Source organism: Malus domestica, chromosome 13, assembly GCF_042453785.1.
Source record: "Malus domestica chromosome 13, GDT2T_hap1".
Lineage (NCBI taxonomy): Eukaryota > Viridiplantae > Streptophyta > Magnoliopsida > Rosales > Rosaceae > Malus > Malus domestica.
In genome coordinates, this window is record NC_091673.1 from 39,762,497 (window position 1) to 39,776,847 (window position 14,351).

Here is a 14,351-nt window from a genome sequence, read left to right on the forward strand (position 1 = left end):
GAAGTGGTGTGCTCGAGCATGACACCAATTAATGTAGATAGGAATATTTTGGACATGAAAGCCTTTCCATAGTCTATTTTGGAAAAGGCTAAAGATTGGCTCTTTGAATTAACACCTGGAACCGTCACTTCTTAGGAAAGCATGAAGAAAGCATTCCTAGAGAAATTCTTCCCAAGTTCAAGAGTCATTTATTTAAGGAAGAGAATTAGTGGAATTCAGCAAGGCCCAGGAGAATCCTTTCCAACGTATTATGAGCGTTTCAAGACTTTAGTTGCATCTTGTCCATAACATCAAATGAAGGAAGAGCTTTTAATTCAATATTTCTATGAATGACTACTTCCACTTGAGAGACAAATGCTTGATGCTTCAGCAGGAGGTGCTTTGGTTGACAAAACACCATTGCTACGAAGATCTTAATGGTAAATCGAGCCTTGAATGCACAACAATATGACGGAGTTGGAGAAAGAAAGCATGCACGCCCAATCCAAGTCAATGAGGTAAGTGCTATTTCAGAACTTCAATCTCAAATGGCTAATCTCTCTACTCTTATATCACAGGTTGTTGAAAGATCCAAAGTGCAAGGTGCGGCTTCTTATGGCGTGTGCCCTATGCAAGGACACCTTACTGATCAATGTCCTCAATTAATAGAGAATGGGGGATGGGAAAGTGCCAATGCCATAGGTTATCAAGGCCAAAGTCAACCAAGGAATGACCCGTTTTCCAACGCCTATAATCCGGCCTAGAGAGATCATCCAAATATGAAGTGGAGGGAGCCTCAACACACTCAACAACAAGGTGAATATAGACAGCCACCTCCTGGGCTCTATCAAAAACCATATGCACCACTACAGCCTTCCCCACAATCTTCCCAACCAAATTTAAGTTCGTCAATGGATTCTGATAAAAAGTTTCAAGCACTAACTGCTTTGACTCAGGGTCTACAAAATCAAATCAAAGAGATGGGCAAAGTGAAGAATCAAATTGGGCAGATGGCAAAATTTATGGGACAATTTAAAGAATAAGGCAAACTACCTAGTTCAACCATTGAGAAGTGGCAAAGAGATTGGAACCAATCCAAAAACATCCAAACAAAGCCAAAAAGAGGACAAACAACTACTGCCCGAAGAATAAGAGGAGGACAAGGCCACGGCAAGAGAAGAACAGTCTTTGCCGCAACCTTTTAAGGCTCCTAAGCCACCCAATTTAGGTAAGGTGGGTTCAAATTCAATTCTTACTAACCCTATTCCACCAACTGTGCCTTTCCCTCACAAGTTTATGCAATCTAAGAAAGAAAAGAATGAAAAAGACATCTTAGAAACCTTCAGGAAGGTACAAGTCAATATCCCACTTCTTGATGCAATAAAGCAAGTTCCAAAGCATGCTAAATTTTTTAAAGAGCTTTGTACAACAAGGAGACGAATCTCAGGAAAGGAAGTGGTACGGGTAAGTGAAAATGTCTCTGCAGCGTTGCAAAGAAAACCGCCACCTAAATGCAAAGATCCACGTAGTTTCACAATCCCTTGTGTTATTAGTAATACCAAGCTTGAACATGCTATGTTAGATTTAGGTGTTTCCATTAATGTCATGCCTTACTCGATCTATGCATTTATGAATCTTGGAGAGCTTAAAAACAATGGTGTTATTATTCAATTAGCTGATCATTCTAATGCATATCCGAAAGGAGTTTTGGAAGATGTTTTGGTGTAGGTTAACCACTTGATCTTTCCAGCAGATTTTAATGTGCTTGAGATGGAAGATTTGGCCCATTCTACACCATTGCCAATCTTGCTTGGAAAACCTTTCATAAAAACAGCCCAAACCAAGATAGATGTGTTCAAGGGGACGTTAACAATGGAATTTGATGGCGATGTCATTGACTTTAATATTTCTGAAGCTATAACGTATCCTATTGATGATCATTCTTATTTTTCTATGGATGTATTTGATTCTTGGGCGCATGAATATCTTTAATTCTTAAATAGGGATGCCCTTGAAAAAAACCATTGTTGAAGGAATTGGACTCAAAATCAATATGACCAAGCCTAATTATGCAGAAATTGTAGAGATGGTGGTTGCCCTTGAGTCTTTGCCACAACATATTGGTAAGCCTCCAATCCCAAGTCCAATTTCCATTTCTACTAATAAGTTGTTAACTTCAGTGATTCAGGCACCCTCTCTTGAGCTTAAACTGGTACCGAATCATTTGAAGTATATTTTCTTGCGAGACAAAGAGACTTTGCCAGTCATAGTCACTTCAACGCTCACGGCATTAGAGGACGAGAAACTGGTTAGGGTGTTGAAAGAGTACAAAACAACCATTGGATGGACTTTGGCCAACATTAGGGGAATAAGTCCTACAACCTGCATGCATCACATACTTCTAAAGGAGGGGGCTAAACCAACTCGAGAGGCCTAACACCGACTCAACCCTGCAATGATGGAAGTTGTGAAAAAGGAGCTCATCAAGCTTCTTGATTGTGGAGTCATTTATCCAATTTCAGATAGTCGTTGGGTTTCACCGGTTCAAGTAGTACCAAAGAAATTTGGAGTCACTGTGGTAAAGAATGTAGAGAATGAACTTATGCCCACTCGTATCCAAACAGGTTGGACATTTTCTATTGACTATAGGAAGCCCAACACCACCACAAGGAAATACCATATTCCTCTACCATTCATTGATCAAATGCTTGAAAGGTTAGCTGGTCATTCTTTTTATTGCATTCTTGATGGTTATTCGGGATATAATCAGATTGTTATAGCTCCATATGATCAAGAAAAGACTACTTTTACTTGTCCATTTGGTACTTTTGCTTATCGTCGAATGCCATTTGGTTTACGTAATGCACCATCCACATTTCAAAGATGCATGGTAAGTATTTTTTCCGATTTTGTCGAAAAGATTATTGAAGTTTTGATGGATGATTTTAGTGCCTTTGGTTACTCTTTTGATGATTGTCTAACTAATCTCACTTTGATATTGAAATGTTACATCAAAACTAACCTTGTTTTCAATTGCGGAAAATGTCACTTCATGGTAAAACAAGGCATAGTTTTAGGTCATATAGTTTCAGAAAAGGGAATTGAAATGGTTAAATCTAAAATTGATCTTGTACGGTACTTACCCTCTCCCTCTTTGGTGATAGAGGTTCGTTCTTTCCTTGGACATGCAGGATTCTATAGATGTTTTATCAAAGATTTCTTAAAGATTTCAACACCCTTGTGCCGACTTCTACAAAAGGATGTGCCGTTTGTTTTTTATGAAGAATGTGTGAAGGCATTCAATCACCTCAAAAAGATGCTAACTTCGGCACCTATCATTGTTCCACCAAATTGGAGTCTTCCTTTTGAGCTTATGTGCGATGCTTCAGATTACGCTTTAGGGGCTGTTTTGGGACAAAGAAAGGACAAGAAGTCGCATGTCATCTACGACGCTTCTCGGACCTTGAATGATGCTCAATTGAATTACTCCACCACTGAAAAAGAACTCGTTGCTATTGTGTTTGCTTTAGATAAGTTTCATTCTTATTTACTTGGAACTAGAGTTATAATCTACTCTGACCATGTAGCTTTGAAGTACTTATTCACAAAGAAAGAAGCCAAGCCAAGGCTTATTCGCTAGATGCTTCTTCTCCAAGAGTTTAACGTCGAAATTCGAGACAAAAAAGGAAGTGAGAATGTAGTAGCTGACCATTTGAGTCGTTTGGTACATGAAGAAGACCCTCTACCTATTCCAGAGGCATTCCCAGATGAACAACTGCTGACCATTAAGGTAAGTGAGCCATGGTATGCTGATATTGTGAATTATATTGTGTCTAAACAAGTTACAAACACCATAAATAGGCACCAATGTGATAAACTAAAAAACAGAGGCATGTTTTTATGTGTGGGATGAAGCTTATTTGTGGAAATATTGCCCTGATCAAATTATTCATAGGTGTGCATGATTCTGAATTCAATTAAATTTTAACTTTTTGTCACACTTATGCTTATGGAGGTCATTTTGGTACTCAAAGAACAACACTTAAAGTTTTAGAATGTGGATTTTATTGGCCTACTATATTTAAGGATGCTAGAATCTTTTGCATGACATGTGATCATTGTCAAAGAATAGGCAATATAGGTTCAAGAGACCAAATGCCGCAAACTCCTATATTCTTTATTGAGATTTTTTATGTTTGGGGCATTGACTTCATGGGTCCGTTTCCTTCCTCTCATGGTTTCAATTATATTTTACTTGTTGTAGATTATGTTTCGAAATGGGTGGAAGCAAAAGCCACATGTACTAATGATTCCAAAGTGGTTGCAGATTTTTTCAAAACTAACATATTTGCCAAGTTTGGAATGCCGCGAGTAATTATAAGTGATGAGGGTGCTCAAAAAGTACAATGTCACACATAAGGTTTCGACACCTTATCATCCTCAAACAAGTGGGCAAGCCAAAGTTTCTAACCAGGAAATCAAGCAAATCTTGGAAAAGACAGTTGGACCAACTCGAAAGGATTGGAGCTTGCGTTTGAATGATGCATTGTGGGCATATCGTACTACCTACAAAACACCAAATGGAATGTCTCCTTTTTGTCTCATTTATGGGAAGCCATGTCACCTTCCAATTGAGTTAGAGCATCGTGCACATTGGGCAGTCAAGACTTTCAACATGGACATTGATGCTGCTGGTCTTCACAGAAAGTTACAATTAAAAGAGCTTAAGGAAATTCAGAATGAGGCTTATGAGAACGCTCATATTTACAAGGAGAAAACAAAGGTTGTCCATGATAAGATGATCCGTAGTAAGACATTTTCTGTAGGGCAAAAAGTGTTACTCTTCAATTCCAGCCTTCGATTGTTTCCAGTTAAGTTGCATTCTAAATGGATTGGTCCTTTTGTTGTTACTAATGTCTTTCCCTATGGTGTAGTCCAAATTCAAAGTTTAAAGAAGGGACAAGAATTCAAAGTGAATGGACACCGTTTGAAGCCTTACTATAAGTGTTTTGAGGAGCATGTCGTGGAGGATGTACCTCTCCATGCCGTTGGTCCTAGTGAGCTTAAATGGAGGTACCGTCTGGCTGGAAGACGTTAAAGCAAGCACTTCTTAGGGGGCAACCCATGTGTTCAAATAAAGAGACCATGGAATTTCTAGCTCCTGCAACTAGATTTGCTCTCTTTTACCCTTCTCTTTGTTGTTTTTACTTTGCCATGATTGTCTTGTTTGCTAGTTATCTTTATATTGCTTTTCTGTTTAAGTTTATTTTTGAAACATTGAGGACAATGTTTGGTTTGAGTGTGGGGGAGGGGGGTAAACATAATGCTTGTCATGATTTCTCTACGAATTTCACCACCTATCACTACTAATGTTGTTATTCACTGTTTTAAAGTGTTTTATTGTGTATCATAAAAAAAAAATTGGAAACAAAAAAAAAATTTGAAAATTTTTGAGAAAATACCAAAAAGAGTATTTTTTTTTTTTTTTTTTTTGTGTCTTGGGGTACCTTCCAACACAATGATGAGGATTTGGTTTTTAATTACATGACTGTTAAAGAAAGTTACAAACATGGGTAGAAGTTTGATATGCTCTTTGGTTAATACTTAGTTGTAGTTATCATTTACAAATTCACATGTAATCACAAAGAGAAAAAAAAAATCAGCTTTTATAACATGCTTGAAGGAAGAAACTCAAACTAACGCTACAACACTGTGAGACTTGAGCTTATTCTTTGTTTGGAGAGTTATTAATCTGTGATATTCTTGTTTTATAAAGTCGTTGCATGATCTTATTATTTATTTGCTTGGTTGCTACTTATAATGCTTTTTCATCATTTTAGTTCCTAATACTAGAACTTATGCCCGTTTCATTCAAAGCATAAAATTGATTGCATAACAAATAACAAGATGAAGTTGTTTAGTTACCACCTGAGCCAAAAAGCCTTATCCCTTGCTTATGTATTGTAGGTTTAACCCCTTTGAGCCTTATTTAGCCTATTTTCTTTGTTAGGCTGCATTATCCCTACCTAGCCTTGTATAGGAATATCCATACCCTTGTTCTTAAAGAATAGTGCAGCATGACTTGTTGGGAATTCCTTATGATCTACAATTTGCAGAAAAACAAGTGTGGGGGAAAGATTTGTTCTTTTGAATCCGGTGAAGTAGTGCTTATGTTTTATGTTTCAAAAAAAAAACGTTGAAATAGAAACAGAAAAAAAAAAAAAAAAAAAAAAAAGTTGAGAAAAGAAAAAAAAGAGGAAGAAAAAAAAGTTGAAAATGAGTTCATAAATTTTGGTTGTTGAAGAAGGGTCCAAAAATAGGAATTTGACCCTAAAGTTGTACGAATCTCCTCTTTTTGTTTAAAGTTGGGTGCTGCAATCAAAAGTTGAATTCTAAGTATTGATTTCATTACTTTGCTTATTATCACGTTAAGAACCTTTGTTTATCCTTAACCTTTCTTTGTTAGCCAATACTTTAGCCCCATTACAACCCTTACACTTTTATCTTGATTGTTATGTGATTCAATATGTGGAGTTTGAAATTGGTACGAACATATGGAATCCCTGGTTCTCACTTCTAAGTAGTGGCATTCTGTTCATGAGATCATATACATGTTTGTATTAATAATTCCAGAAAGTGTCTTCTTTGTTATAACACATGTGAGTGCTAGTCTACATGTTTACATCAATCTTCTCACATATACTTAGTATAGGGAGTGTCCTCAGAAAATCTGTGTGAAAATATAGAGTATATCCGGTGAGGAATTGAGTGAATTCTCCCTACGGTTTAGCCATGCCCTTTGCCCTATATATATACACATTGTTGCCGCAAATTTCACCTAGTCGTGATTGAGTTAAGTAAATTCTTGGCAGGAGTATCATGCATTTCATAGTTACGAATGCTTTGTCAATGCTTATGATTTTCATAGAACTTAATGATCTTTGAGATGTATCTCTATCATGCAGAGTCCAATTCAATGAACTTAGGAAAATTTGAGAGTTAATTAGTGTTGTTCACAATTAATTTGGGGCATTGTGGATCGGATTAAAAGCACAGTACAAAGTAGCACACAAATGTCCTATTGATTTTTTTTATCAAAGCTAAGATTTGTCAATTGTAGCATATGAAAATAAGGGTCTTTCCTGCAGAAGATTGTTTTATCTAACTACTTAAAATGTCACAAAAACTGGACTGATGTCCCTACTGACCAGCCACCGAAAATTAATTATTAGACTGACTTACGCTTATCTAAAGTCTATGAAATTTTATATGGAAACACTAGAGACACAGGGCTACACTTACACAATGTTTTGGGATTTTTGGAGTTGATTTGCTATTTAAATTAAAGTGAAGAAAAACAGGACAGAAACAAATTTTAAGTAGTTCACAAATTAAGAAAAACGAGTTAGGGGAATTCCTATCCACCACCAAATAATGATGCAGACATGTTATGTTTCATTCAAATTCATTTTATTTCCGAACGAAGATGCTCAAGTTGGCTCAATGTTAGAACTCAAGCTATTACTCTTTCTTATGTAGTATATTAAGAGAATGGCGTTTTCAACTTAACTTAGTTCCTAGCATGCAATCTAGAATGGCGTGTTCATAGATTTGACACGTAGAAATCATTAAGAACAAAAAGAGTTTTAGTCAACACAAGGCATCGTACGTACTAGCGTTGGTTCACATGTTAATCGCAATTAACAAGTACTACTCTAGAACATATGTAGGTCCTCATTTGACAAGGGCAGGCACACACATATTCATAGCGTTAGAATCCTAGATATGCTTACTAAGTATGCATCCATAGAAAAAATATTCATCAATGAGACAAGTAGTGAACCAATTTTCATCCATTCATAAAAGTAATTCAAACGAAATGTCATAACAAACTTGCAATCACATTTGGGGCTTCAAAACATCCCCTAACTAATAAAAATTTAGTTAGACATTATTATCAAATAAAACCAAAAGAAAGACATGAGTTTGAGAAGATAAGACCGAAAGAAGAGAATGCCAAGATTTCCTCCTTCCTTTCCTTCCTTCCCTAACATTGCTGCCTTGCCTTTTCCTTCTATTCTATTTTTTTTCTCCCCTCTTTGCCGCTGCAACCTGCAGCCTTTTTGTTCTTGCTTGCTACCCTAGGTTTCTTCTCCATAACTCACCCCACTAGCAGCCATTTTGTGATGACAATAAGTGAGAGGAAATGGTAAAACAATTGTAACTCTTTAGGTAGCCTTTATGCCCATTACTCCCACTTAATTCTCATCTCTATTTCCATTTCCTCTAATATTTGAATAGGTGTTAGCTGACTTGTTCTTGGCTGCATCAGTTTTGGTTGCTAGATTTATTGGATTTATTGCTTTCATTGCAGTCTTTTCAGTTACAAACTGCTCAGCCTCTTGGTAACCTTTCAGTGTTAAAATGGCCATAACTTCTTCTAGACAAAATGATATTAATAATCTGCAATTTGCTCCAGAAAATAGACATCTGTAGCTTTCCAATATAAAGCTCATTCTCTAATTCATTATGAGATGTTCGAAACTTGCCTCCAAAGTCAGCTGATCTGCACAGGCAGTTTTAACGAATTTGTTACTTAAAATCTCACTTGTGCTATTTTTCTTTTCTTTGCTTGACAAATCCCACAAAACACAAAAAACAAAGTAAATAGCTCAAAAATATAAGGAACTAACTAAGAAAAGACAAGTGAATTTGATGTAAAATATATATAAATCTGAGCTTATCAAATACCCCCACACTTAGCTTTTGCTAGTCCTCAAGCAAAACAAAGAAAACATGAAAAACATTAGCTTCCCCCTATGTGACCTCATAGAATTTCATTCAAGAAAACAAATCATCGAGAACCTTAGCTAGCACCAAACAAGCTAATCCAAGCTCATCTTCCTTATTCAAATGTTAGCAGTAACCTTTTAATCATCCTTGAAGTGTAGTGTGTGTAATAGCCATGCTAATGCAATTTCAAGTTTTTTTTAAAACACCACATGCAAACTAGTGACCTTCTCACGGGACATACACTCAATCACACATATGTTTAGTTTAACGTGTTTCGCTCAAAGAATCAAATGTGAAAGATCTACCATAAGCTTGCATAAAGATCTCATCTCCACAATCATAATTGCAAAACTTAAATCAAGAGGACTTTTATAGGATGTAATGAGGCTTTGGAAGAGGGTTATTGAAATGAAAGGATAGGTAAACACAAGTTCCAAGCTACATTGCAAGCAATTCTCTTGTTGAGATTTATAAGAACTCAAGCTCTCCAACCACTCTACTAATACCTCCAACCACACCCCTAAACTGAAACTTAAAAAACTTTTTATTTGCTTTGTATACAATTTTTCTTTTGTTTTTCTTTTGTTTTTCTTTTTTTTTTTTTGAACGATTATGCACGTAACTAAATACAAACATGAAATACCCCCACACTTATTCTTTTTCCAAACTCCTTCAAAGTACTTCACAAAACATTTCTCATAAGACAATCTCACATTGCTCACTAGCTAGCTTGGAAAGGGAAAGGAAAAATGTGTAAGGTATAAGGGTAGACATATAAGGTGATAAGAAATAAAAGGCTCAACGTATACGGCTCAAATTGGCAATCTAATGATATCATTTTTCTTCAGGAAACATGCTCATTTGGGCCATGGTGATAAACCTAATGCCTCTATCCTTTTCAAGTTCATGCAATCAAATGACAAACATTTCGAAAAATCGTTATGCAAATTCTAGAGATGTAAGTCACATAAGTTCATCGCACATGAAAGAATATGAGTGTATGAAAAATGCACACACTTTCAATAGGCTCAAAAACTCACATAGGCTGTATATGGTCACTATGTTCACATATGAAGCTTTAAGTCATGCTTTAATTTCACATCAACAAGCCTATGTGCATTTGGCTTTTCAAAGATGATTAAACATATACAAGGCTAACAAGAGAATAAGGAATTTCACACAACACATGCTTACTAAGTTCTTGATCCCCGTGGTTCAAATTCAATCCAATAATATCATTGGGCTGGGAAACTAACAAAAATCTAATTCAAAACAATAAATAAAACAAGACAATATTTTTGGATTTTTGGATTTTCTGAATGTTTTTATGGTTTTTTTTTTTTTTTGGTTTTTTTTGGATTTTCTATTTGGTCATTTTTTTAATCCTTACCCCCAAACCTAAACTGGACATTGTCCCCAATGTCAGAAAACACAATAATGCATAAAATAAAAATAAAATAATAAGAAACAAAACAAAGCATTTGGACTCAAAACTTCCCCAAATTTCAGTAAAAGCAAGCAATGACCCCCTAACTCCAATTCTGCAATCAACTCCAATGGTGGACACGATCAAATTTTCCTACAAAGAAAAGAAATAATTAAGTTTAGCATGCAAGAAAATTCAGAAAAACAAAAACAAATGGAAAATTTAAAATGACATAAAAAAACAATGAATAGAAATATTGGCAACCCAATATTTCTATCTCCTACCCTGCCCTTGGACTCTCCTAATACCTCTTTTGCTACTTTCCGGATACAACAACCCATGGAATCCCACCTTTGGCTAGCTTCCCCTTCTCTATCCCACACACACTGGGTGATTACTTTCTCTATGAAAATGGCTTGTTTTTCTCCTTTTAGATTCCACCATCTAGTCCTTGGGCACTTCCAAGTCTTGTTCTTTTTTCTCACTCTTTTGATATGTACATCCATCACCAACAAGCGATGTTGATTAGCCAAGCTCTCTCCCGGTATAACTTTGCAATCCTTACAAGTTATACGATCCCCTTTCCTCATTAGAAGAAAATATATTTGTGTTTTTGACGACCCACTCTTATAGGTGATCACATGTTCTTCTTGTTGGAAATGTGCCCTAAAACCAATCATATGATGATACTTTACGGACATTTCAAATGTTAAACTAATCTAGTTTAACATATAAAGGGCAAAGATTATTGTTTGAGTCGTCTCATATAAATGTTATATGCTTAAACGATAAAGTCCAAGGAATATGTGATTGGGAGAATGCAATCTAATGAAGTTAGATTAATGAGACCATTCTTTCGTAGACACTTCCTAAATGTTCCTGATCATAGGATTACCAATTGGGCATTGACAGTCCGTTAAGATCAGTACGTACTGTGTCTTCTCTCAGGGAGAGTGACTAGTCTCGAGTCATTGGTGTGTGTGACATCAAGACAAGTACGTAGGTGCTCAATAAGAGAATGAGTTCACTGAACGTGATCAACGAAGAGTTCTTATATTCCATGTCACATGAGAACTCATGGTTGGGATAATGCAAAGTAGTCCTTTGACCTGAGGCATCACAGTTGTCTTGTGGTTAAGTCCTTAATCTTTGATTATGTCTAATTCACCCCTTCGGGGTGTCACGGCATCGTTGGGGTTAAGCCACTTAGCTATGGAGAGAAGTGAATGCACAACAAGGGATCTCTAACCTTCAAACAATTGAGGGAGAATACTCTATGATATGATTTGGAATCTCTGGCCAGAGTATGAATGAGATTGGGGAATGCGTTCCAAATCACATTCAAGGAAATCATATAAGCAAACGATTCACATTGGATAGTAGACATGAGTAAATAAACTATCATACCAAACAATGTGGTCAAGAGTATTAGATTAGAGAAGGACCGTATTGCATTTGTAATCCCGAACTGAATAGGTTCTCCACCTCTTCTGATTAGCTTGGGTAACCATGATATGCTGCTAGGTGTCACTCATGGTTTGTGGAAGCCCTAAACGTGTGTAATCACTAAAGGGAGAATTGAAAATAGTTTCAATTCACAATCGATGTAAAATGGTTTTTAATCGCCCACTACCTCGCTAAAAGGAACCTAATGGATCGCACACCGTAAAAGGTAGAGATTGGAGATTAAACGGAAATGAGTAAGAATGATTAAATGGTTTAATCATTTATTTATGACAAGGATTAATTAATATGTTAATTAATCAAACGAATAAGTTCGTTAAAGACCTCGGGATAGTTTTGGACCTTAAGGCCCAATGGGCTTCGAACGTCAAGCCCATTAACTTAAGTTGTATGACAATTTAATGAATAAAGATTCATTAAAGCCCAAAAGCCCAAAATTCCTTAGGTGGCCGGCCATATGGTGATGAATTAGGGTTTTGGTTGTTTAGGTCACTTAAAGAAGTGACTATATAAAGGACTTTATAGCCAAATATTCATTAAGGTGATTAAGGGTTTATTTTGGGTGAAAATGGGTGAGAATTGTCTCTCCATTTTCTCTCTAAAGAGGCCAACACCTTGGAGGGTACATCTAGCAATCCTACTACTCCAAGGTCACTCATTTCTTCTACAATCAAACCTTGGTGAAGAGACTTAGAGGTTCCCTATTTTGGGAACTTGGAGAAACCTATTTTCTATCCAAATCCATGGATCTAAGAAGCAAGGAATGAAGGCCCTATCTCTTTGGGTGATTAGCCTTTGCTTATGCAAAGAGGAATCTACAAAGGTAATAATTTCAACTCACTTTGTTTTGAGTTGATTATTGGTTCACCAATCTACTAGGCTTTGAATTTCATGGTAATGTTTTGTTTTTGAGTGCATGCAAGCATGATTCCGCCTTTAATTGTTAATTGCATGCTATATGATGTTGCTCAAATGAACATGTTTTTCAAAATAAATCCTTCAAGTGGTATCAGAGCCTAGGTCTAGTAGTTGGTGAATCCTTTTGGGTTTTGTAGTTCATAAGTTTATGATTTAAAAGTTGTAATTGTTACAAGCTTTATTCTTGCTTCTTTGAATGTAAATTTTGTTTGAAAATTTGCCATCTCAAATGTTGTAGATGTAGTTCATATGAGGATGAATATTGGAGCTAAAATTTGGTGCCATGATTTTGGGGATTTTCGGCCAAATCCAAAAGGTGATTTTTTGGGTTCATGTTTGTCTTGTTAAAAGTGTTTTAAGGTGACTTTTGTAACCCCTAAGTACCCTAGGATGTTAACATCATTTTGAATGGTCAAAATTTGAGTTTTATGGCTTGAAAACATTCATGGAGCTCTTATGGGTTTTCATGGATGTTCTTCATTGTTCTTGATGTTCTTGCCAAGAACTAAAAGGTTTTGTGTTTTGATTCAAAGTTTTGATTATTTCATAAAGTTTATGTTATATGTTTTTCAAATGATTTATCATGTATTTAAAGTGTTAAATATTTGTATAAATGATGATGGAAACATCAATCATCAAAACATATATTATTTTTATGAAAGTATTTAAAGTGTTACATATTTGTATAAATGATGAAAGAAATATCAATCATCAAAACATATATTATTTTTTATGAAAGGTGAAAGCACTACTTGATTGTTTTTGACAAAACTAATAAATCAAAACACACACCACACCTTTTATCCCTAAATGGCCGGCCACCCTATTAAAATAGGGTATTTTTGGGGCTTTTATGCAATTACATAAAGTTTTGATACTTTTGTGTATTTGTACTATGACCCGAAAGTTTACGTTTTGACGTTAAGGCCTAAAAACGCTAAAGGACAAATTGTTTTGCTCCTTTAATGAAGTTTTGAGTTTATTTAAATTTTGGGTTCTAGTTGTATTTACATGAAGTAGTGACTTTTGTGTTTTTACAAAGTGACCCCAAAAGTTTATGTTTTCGCAATATGGCCCAAAAGGTTGTGGTTATTGCATGATGGCCCAAATAGGATGAGAACAAAATTGTTTTGTCTCTTTAAATGAGAATTGGATTTTCATTTTGTTTAGCTCCACTTAAATCAATTTTATGGATACAAAATCCAAATGAAAATGTTGCATTCAATTTAATTAGTTAAAATGTTAATTAATTAAAGGATGATTATGAACCTAAGCCTATAATAATTGAGCTATGTGAAAGGCCGTTTCAAATTTGTTTGAACCATGGGAATGTGTAGATTAGATTTTGGTTGTAATTTGATTTGATCAAATGTTGTAAAAGGGCTTAAGCTCTTCTTTACTTTAAAGTAATTTGTTATATGCAAATGTTGTAATGAGCATAAGCTCACCTTTACTTTGAAGTACTTCTTTCTTGCTTTATATGATATGCATGAAAATGAAGTAATTGGGTCCAACGCCCCTAAGACAACACGCCTTAATGTGATTAAACGCGTAACTAAAATCAATCTCCATCCCTAGACCGAGATTCAACACAAGGCTCGTGTTGAATCTAAACAAAGGTTCATAGTCATCCTAAGGCCCTAAGGCAACTATATAGTCCATAAAATGAATGCAAACCTTATGTTAGTAGTAACATATACTCTTGCTTTAAAAACCGTTTTAAAAGCATAGTGGGAGTATTATGTACAACTAAAACAATCATATGGACCAA